The sequence below is a fragment of the Octodon degus genome, unplaced genomic scaffold, assembly GCF_000260255.1.
Source record: "Octodon degus isolate 3935 unplaced genomic scaffold, OctDeg1.0 scaffold00159, whole genome shotgun sequence".
Classification (NCBI taxonomy): Eukaryota; Metazoa; Chordata; class Mammalia; order Rodentia; family Octodontidae; genus Octodon; species Octodon degus.
In genome coordinates this window covers 1,155,489-1,164,075 of record NW_004524735.1, presented here as the reverse complement: position 1 = coordinate 1,164,075, position 8,587 = coordinate 1,155,489, and positions in this window count along the sequence as shown.

Below are 8,587 nucleotides of genomic sequence, written 5' to 3'. Positions count from 1 at the left end.
CTCTCTCTCTCTCTCTCTCTCTCTCTCTCTCTCCCTTGCGCACACACACACACACACACACACACACAAACACACCATGTTATAGTTATCATCATGAATATCTCAGCTTAGGTTCCCTAGAAATAGGGAAACTGTTTCTTGCAGGATTATTGAGACGAATACTCAAGAGAGATCATGGAAAGGAAAAGAGGTAAAGCACGCCATTGGCTAGGGTGAGGTGGCCTGTGTGCAACTGGGACCCAAACCTCAGCACTTTGTGGTGCTTTGTCATTGACAGATGGCTTCTCAGAATTTTAAACATTCAAGCAGGAAGTTGAGTCTTTGTATCCACACAAATCTATCACTGAACAGGCGATTTCCCTGAAAAGCAGAGTAAATTTGAGCAAAGCACTTCTCCGCAGTACAGAACTGTTCTCCTTGATGGAATAAGATGAGTGCTCTGTAACTGATATTTTCAGTGGAGAGGGAGGAAATGTTGTCTTGAAAAGAAGTTTCCAGCAAGGCATTTTAGAATCCATTATACTAACTGACCTTTATTAGGCAAGTATCTCATATTTCTAAGACATTTACATGTAGCTTCTAATTTAGTGTCTTTTAACATTAGCAGATGAACCTCACTACTGTTACAATTTTACATTGGAGGAAGCTAAGAATATTTATATAAAAATAGGTAAGTGCCACCTGATGAATGCAATCACCACTACATACTGCCTCTCTATGCTGAATTTTTATTTGCAAAATGATTTTGATAGCTGTCTTAATTTCTCTGAATTCTCACAGATGTGAGCATCCTTATCTCAAAATTGGCTATTGATCCCATTGGTTTAAATGAGACAATGACATGAGAATGTGCTGTTTGGTGACAGTTGGGGTGGGGTATACAATTGATTGGCTTTGGTATTTGCCCCAGCAGAGTGACGGAGCACACAACTGGACATGCCTAGGTGAGCCATGCAGGTCTGTATCTGATCAACCTCGCCTTCGTTTATGATGCAGTGCACCTGCCCTTCTATGCGGCTGCCATTAACTTAGAAACCTTGTTCTGCCAAACCCTTCCAACCTGATGTTGTCATGGGCCAAGTGATGACAGAGGACAGCCAAATTCTACTTAACCTTTACACTGTGGTCATCAGGTATTGTGTCCAGCAAAAGAAGAAGGCCAACTGACATGGATGTGGTTACAAGCAATAGTTGCTGTGCATCTCCTCTACCTCTGAGAAACCGGTTAGTCATGCCTCCACAGAACAGAACTTTCCACCCAAAAGGTGTAAGATGAAGGTCTACAGTCAACTTTAAACATCAAAACCAGCAGAGTGTTGCTTCACACATTTCCTGTTGTATATGCTTCTTCTTACCTGAAATTCTTGACACCATTTTCTATCTCAGAAACATTAGTGTCTTTCTTTCTGCACCATCTTGCATACTACAACACCAAAGTCTTCTCCGATAGTCTGGGAGGAGAACTTAAATCCGGCTCTATTGCCATTCTGTCTTCTGTATCAAGACTTTTCATTGACATTTTGAGGAAAGAGATTTCTTTGTCATGATCAGAGGATTCTAAAATTCATTGTTAAATAAATATTGTTTCCTAAATAAATAGAAGATGAGATGCAACCATGCACCGAATTGTCTACATTCCATTCAAGTTTCTCTATGATACTCAGCATACGTTGAAATTAATAAACAAAACAGAAGGACCTTCTAATTTTGAGTAGGGTATGATATGATACGTCATATCAATCCCTGTATTCTTTATATTCTTAACAAAATAATGAAGATAGATGCTTCTCAATAAAAACTAATCACAGAGAAATAATGGCAATTAGAATAGTGAGCTTGGTTCCATATCGGAAATCTCAGAGAGCTTGTTAGTAGCCAGGGTCACCTTGGCTGTCGCCACCTCCCTGTGCTTTGATTTTTATTCACTATAATCATGCCACTTGATTTTATTTCTTGCATACTTGAGAGTTTCAGAGTGCTGTAAAGACTAAGTTTTATTACCCAATTACATTTCTGTGCAATTGTAACCAAAACCTTGTGTAATCAGTTTCTTTCAAAGAGGTACATTCTCTGTTTGAATCTGATTGATTTTGCAATGAATGCGGAGATCTCAGCACAAATCCGAATAGTTGCTTAGTGCAAGGCTTGATTTCCATAGACACCCAGAAAATGGAGTACAGTATAAGGGAGCTTAAGATAAATTATTAAAGAAAAAGAAGAGATACTCCAAATAAATACAGACTTAGCCAGTACATGGATTTTACATTTACTTTCACATTAGAGAGCTAAACTGCTTTAATATGACAAAAGAAAATATGCTTCATAGATAATTCCAATGAGCCAGTGCATAAGAAAAGAATTTCCAGCCTCAAACAAGTGAGAAAGCATGAATGGAAGTTAGAAAAACAGTTTTGGAGATGTGCTTTGAGAGCTATTAAATGTGAATGTAAACCACATAGTACCCAAAATAGATGTCACTATCAGTTGCTAAGCGTGGAGAGAAAACAAAATGTAACCACGGCGACCATCACTTTTGAATGTTAAGAAAGCTGCAAAATTCAATTAAAATGTAAATTCAAATATGGTTTGGAAAGTTTATTGGACCTGTATGGTATTTGACATGGGCTAGCTGCTGCTGATTTACATGCAAGGATTCATCCCACTCAAACTTGCCCAAACTTAAAACAATATTGTGACCAATGCAAAAAAAAAGGTGTTCTTGTAAACTGACTGTGGGCCTGGCAAGAAAATTTTTTATCTATCTTTAATAGAATCATTTAAGTGTGGTTTTGTTCCATTTCACTGGGTTAACTTTAGTGGATCTTCTACAAAATATATACTTATGTTTTTTAAACCTAGCCAGGATTTTGGTCTAAGTTTCTTTGTATCCTGTTTTTGTGTCCTAATTTTTTTTTTTAACTAAATTCTTTGTAACTTCAAATGTGCGATTAATAGGCAACTTGGTATGATATCCCAATTTACTGTACCACTGTTCACGTATTTCCTTTTGTCTTCTTGAGATAAGGTTATTAATAATATTATTATTATTTTTCTTTTGGCAGAACCGGGGATTGAACTCAGACCCTGGCACTTGCTAAGGAAGCTCTTATTCCACTGAGCCATCTTCCCGGCCCCAAGATAAGATTATTTTTATGTGATCATTTTTATTTACATAATCTCAAACTTAATAACCCTTCAATTCTTAGTTTTAAAGCTGAATTTTTAATATAACATTTGATATTATTATTATTACTATTTAATATATTTAGTGCAGTGTTTACAGGGTCTCACTACCAGATAGGACTTTACTGATCCTCCTGTTTTCAGCCTCCCAAGTGCTGGGATTACAGGAATGCACCACGACACCCTATCTTATTCGTGCTTTCAGTGTGCCCCAAGGCATGGCATGCCAGGGATCAAATCCCGGTCCCTGTGTCTGTCATAGCAGGTGCTTTAATCTGCTGAGCTATCTGACCATCCATTAAAATGTTAAATTAAAAAAAAACTTCAATTTTAATTTCTATGTAGTCCTTGATTTATCATTTTGATATGTGCGCTGCTTTGGATTCTGTTAACATTTAGTGCATTTTTAAAATCACAAGTACCTTCCACGTTTCCCCTTGTGTCTCAGTTCTGCTGCACGCTCTGCCAGTGGCTGGATACACTACAGGGATCTTCATCATGCCAACTTCCTTTAATGGATATTGAATTTTCTGCTGGATACTAGGTTCTTCATGTTATGTCAGATGGATTTTAGAAATTTTTTATGACTTCTTATACAGTTGTTTCTTTAGTTATAAGACACAGCTTTTACAGGGAGGCACAACATTTAGTCTGTAACTCTGACCTGTTAAGAGCTCCACTAGATGCTTGTGGTGTTGCAAGATTCCCGGGCTGCTTCTCAGTGGCTGCAGGAGTTCTCCAGGGTCAGACAGTCCTGTGAGAACTCAGCCACCTGTCCTTCCCCACCTCTGTGCAACTGCAGTCCAGCAGCACAGAGCCCAGAGTCTGGCTCTGGGCTTCCCAACACCGCCTTTGGCCAAGGACCATTAGCGAATTTCATTAAAACTTGGGGGGACTATTTTGGAAATTTTGTTTCTTCTGTTTCCATTGTACCACACAATTTAGGCGGTTTAACTGATCAAAAACCCTGACTTCCTGTTCCCTCCTCACATGAGCATGTGGCTTTCCTTGATGCTCACTTTCCAGTACCATATTAGCATTATTTTGGCATGAACTCCCATTCTGTTATCTCATGACCCTTATTCATGATGCTTTGAAACAATCATCTCCTATCTTTTTTCTGTAGTATATTTTTGTGTGAAAGTGTGGTATTAATCATCCCTTCATGTCTAGATGCAATAATCTCAGCATTAATTTTTATTTTAGCCCTATCTGACAGTTGATGTAAGACTATCCTGGAAAAATCATGTGTCCGATGTCAGATTGAGTTACCAAGAAGGGCTATGTATTAAATTTTTTATTTTGTTTATCATTGGAAACATACTGAGAAATAGTCATATAAGAGTCACAAAATATAATTCAAAATTTCTTCTTCTACTGTTTGAATTATTATTTATCTGGTACAGGGTCTCACTACACAGCTCAAACTCATAGTGATCCTCCCCAGGGCTGGGATGACAAGCGTGCACCAACACACGTAGTTTTCCTTGCCGGCATGGCGGCCGGCATAGCAGGTGGTCAGGGATCAAACTTGGGTCCTTGCACTTGCCAGGCGGGTGCTTAGGCCACTGAGCTCTCTCTGCCACCCAAAAATTGAAATTTCTAGGGTGAGAAATTCAGTGAGTGACACACAAATGTATGTGGCAAAAGAAAAATTACATTCAATCCTAGGAAATTGAAGCTATTAATTTAAATAGGTGGATTCCTTTCCGAATACACTGAAAAGTATGACAATGCTGGAAATAAAAAAACTCAGAAAAGCTCAAAGTGCATTTAGGCATTCTGTGCTCTGGCAAAAGACTTCTCTTAAGTTATAATAGGATTTGCTCTAGATTTAGTGCCCTGGTGGGTTCACCATATGACTAGGAGCCAAAAGCAGATTTACAATTCGGTTAAAGTGAAGCAGAACATTTTATATGAACTGTCAAAATTAGGAAATCAATAAAGATATCATTTATGTGTGTTTCTGAGTCCAAGGTTAATGACGCAGGGTATGGGTGGCAGATGGAGATCACAGAAAAATTCCAGGAGAAAATGTAGAGGGCAAAATTATCACCAAACCCTTTTCCCTTACTGGGAAATTCTCACTGTGGGGCTCTTGCACAGACACACCAGTCAAGTAAATCCAAAAGATGACATACAAAGCAGGTGTGAAATTCAGTATATCAAAGCAATTTGATATAGATAATTAGACAAAATATTGGGTTTGGAACTTTCTTTGCTTTTATATACAATTACAATCAGACAATTATATTTATATCATATTTCTGTTTTATTTTGTTTTGATTTGATTTGAAGCAGGGTCTCATTATGTAGAGTAAGGGGCTGGGCTTGAACTCACTTATGTAACTGAGGCAGTCTTTGAACTCATAGCAATCCTCCTGCATCAGTCTCCTAAGTGGTGTGTTCCACAGGTGTGCACCACACACCTGGATTTTATTATATTTCTTTTAAGTATTTCAGGAAAGAAAGACCTTTTCCAAAAGATGCATAAATGGACTTACTGGAGAAAATTTTCTTGTAAAATTTTCTAATTAGCAGTTACAAAACCATGTCTACGAATATGGAAGACAAAATTTCAATGAACCATGTAAATTAGCCAATAATTTTCTTGCAGTTAATGAAGTTCTCAGATTTAGAGACTGCATGGTGAAAGTTAGTAATTTACATACAAAACACTTAAATAAAAATTTTATAATATGTCATCATCTTCCTTATCATATAAAAAGTGAGAAATTCCAGCCTCTTATTCTCAGCATTTTAATAGTGTGAAGAGGACAAGAAAACTATTATTGTAATATAACAAGTGTGGTATTAACGCCCTCTGTCATGTTATAAGACTACAACAATTTATATTAACTCAAGTTTGCAGAGGTAAATAGACCAAGGGATAACATTCTAGGAAGAGCATATATAGTCTGATGGAATTATATTACTAAGAGAGTTGTTCAGCTGAGTGAGGTAATATTTCAAGAAGGATTTATGAAAAATATAAAGATCTAGTAAGGATAGATCTTTATAAACCTGCACTACTATATTTATAATTTAGGTCTGTTAGTGTGGGAGGGAAATTTGATTGATTTTGGATCAGCTAGAGAGCTAATGGAGGAGGCTGCTGGGTGTGAGTGTGTGTGTCATGGAGACATGGCCTGGGGATGGCACCACAGCTCTGGGCCCGCCCCCTCTGGTGGTTTCTCCCAGCTCTCCCCTCAGCTGTCATGAACCAGCATCTCTGCTCTGCCTGCATACTGATGTCCCAGTCTTTGACTCAACTGACCATGCATTCAATCTCCCAAATCCAGGATCCAAATTAAACCTCTCCTCTTGCAAGCGGTGAGTGTAGGAATTATGGCCAGCAGTCGGCATGCTGACTAATAAAGAAAAGCTAGTACCTGATAGGTGTCATTACTGTGACTGTACATGAGTCAGTGGCTTATAAGCCACTGAGACTGGCCTCTAGGGAGAGTTTGGGAAGGTTTAGAGAGGCAGCTTTTAGAAGTCTTTGAGTGCTGCAAGCAGAGCCTGATGTACAACATTGATCAGAATTGAGAAGACCAGAATGTGGCTATTAAAGGTTAGGCATGGGAGGTTAAAGTTACAAAGAAGGAATCTATTTGCAGATAGACTCCAGGACATGTATGCTGCACTCTGACAGAAGATGTGTCTACATTTTGTAAATCATGAGACTTTGCGGAAGAGCAAGATGAAGCGAAGTCAACCATTGGATCTGCTGGAGTAGATTTAAAGGCTGCCCAACATTTAGGCAGTAGCCTGGGTAGCACTTACTGCTTTCACACACATATATGGTGAGAATTGGGGCACAAAAATGCAAATAATAGGTTTTAAAGATAGATTCAGGCCCAGAAATAAAATTTATATGAAGTTGGAGTCAAAAGAGATGTGACTGCTGAAGATATTAGTGTCATTAGAAAGAAATGAAGCACTTTCTATAAGAATAAGAGTAATACTTTAAGAATATCTCAGAAACCAGCAAGGTAATATCATTGCAAGGTTAAGGCGGCAATAATTTAAACATTTTGCTTTAGGAGAGTCCCTAAGGATCCTGCCAAAGAAGGGCCTCTGAGGGCACTGGATCTCTATGACTCACTTTCAGAGGCCATGAGAGCCATGGTCCAGCATGGCACTTCCATGTGATGCTGGTTCTTCAGGTGGGCCAAATGCAGGAGTGTGGGGTCATGATGGACAGGGAGATCACACAAGGTAGCTCTGCAAAGGCAGTGTGAAGAGTTCACCAGTGAAGCCAAAGATGCTGCAGAGATCCTGGGAAGACTGTGAATAGTAATATGTATTATCAGCCGCAGGAGGCTTCCAGCCATAAATGGATCCAGTGAAGCCAGAGTTCATGTTGACTATAAAGACCAAGGCTCTGACTGTGGATACACCCACATGTTCGGGACACAGTGTACCCAGGATCTGGATGGAAGCTACAGGATTCAATGTCTGCCCTTCTGGGTCTCTATTTTGCTTTATTTTGTCTGATTCTTTTCTGTGACCCATTCCTCTCTTTGGAAAGGGAATGATTACACCATCCCATCTTACTTTTGGATTACATAACTTGTTTTTGTTTTTGTTTTAATTTCTACAGAGATTCACCGCTAATTGTTTACCTCAAGCCTCAGAAGAGACTTGGATCTGGACTCTTAAAAACTGCTAGAATTAGTTGTAAAGGTGTGCTGTATTAGGTAGAACTGGAAACTTTTTATTGTCTGTATTTGTAGCTTAAACATGAAGTTGACCAAAGGAAGGATGTGAAAGTTAGGATGGATTTTCAACAAGCCTGTTTTTGGAATCTGCTCAGGTATTGGTGGACAATACCTATAGGTGTCTGGGTGCTACATGGAGTTGTTGCTTTGGAGCCTATATCTAGGACCTCCCCACTTACTCTTGAACTCTTCCCATGCAATGTTTCCTGGTGAGGATGAACTAAGACTTTTGCTTTGCTACGTTCTTCTGCCAAGCTGCTTTCCTGGAGACAATGGGCTAGAGACTGAATCCTCCAGAACTATAAGTCAAGCTAAAACTCTCTTGCTGAGCTTGTGGGTTTCACTTACTGTGCCCAGTAATGGTAAATCCTATTAACACCTGGTAGTGGAAAACAATGGTAAATCATTTTAAATTTTGAGCTGTATAAACAATATTGTATAACACAGAATTGAAAGAAAGATTATAGAAAATCAGTTGTTGAATGTCATATTTGAGGTAAATTTCTCTGGTGTTTTAAGGCCACATGCAATTTATAGTTCTGGTTTTGGCATGCAGCTCAGTGGCCTGGCTGGATGGCACAATACAATCCTAAGGGGGAAAAAAACCTTTCATTTTAGGTAGTTCATATGAAGGAATAAGATTTGAAGAAAACTCACTTCTGTTTACAAGAAGGCTCACT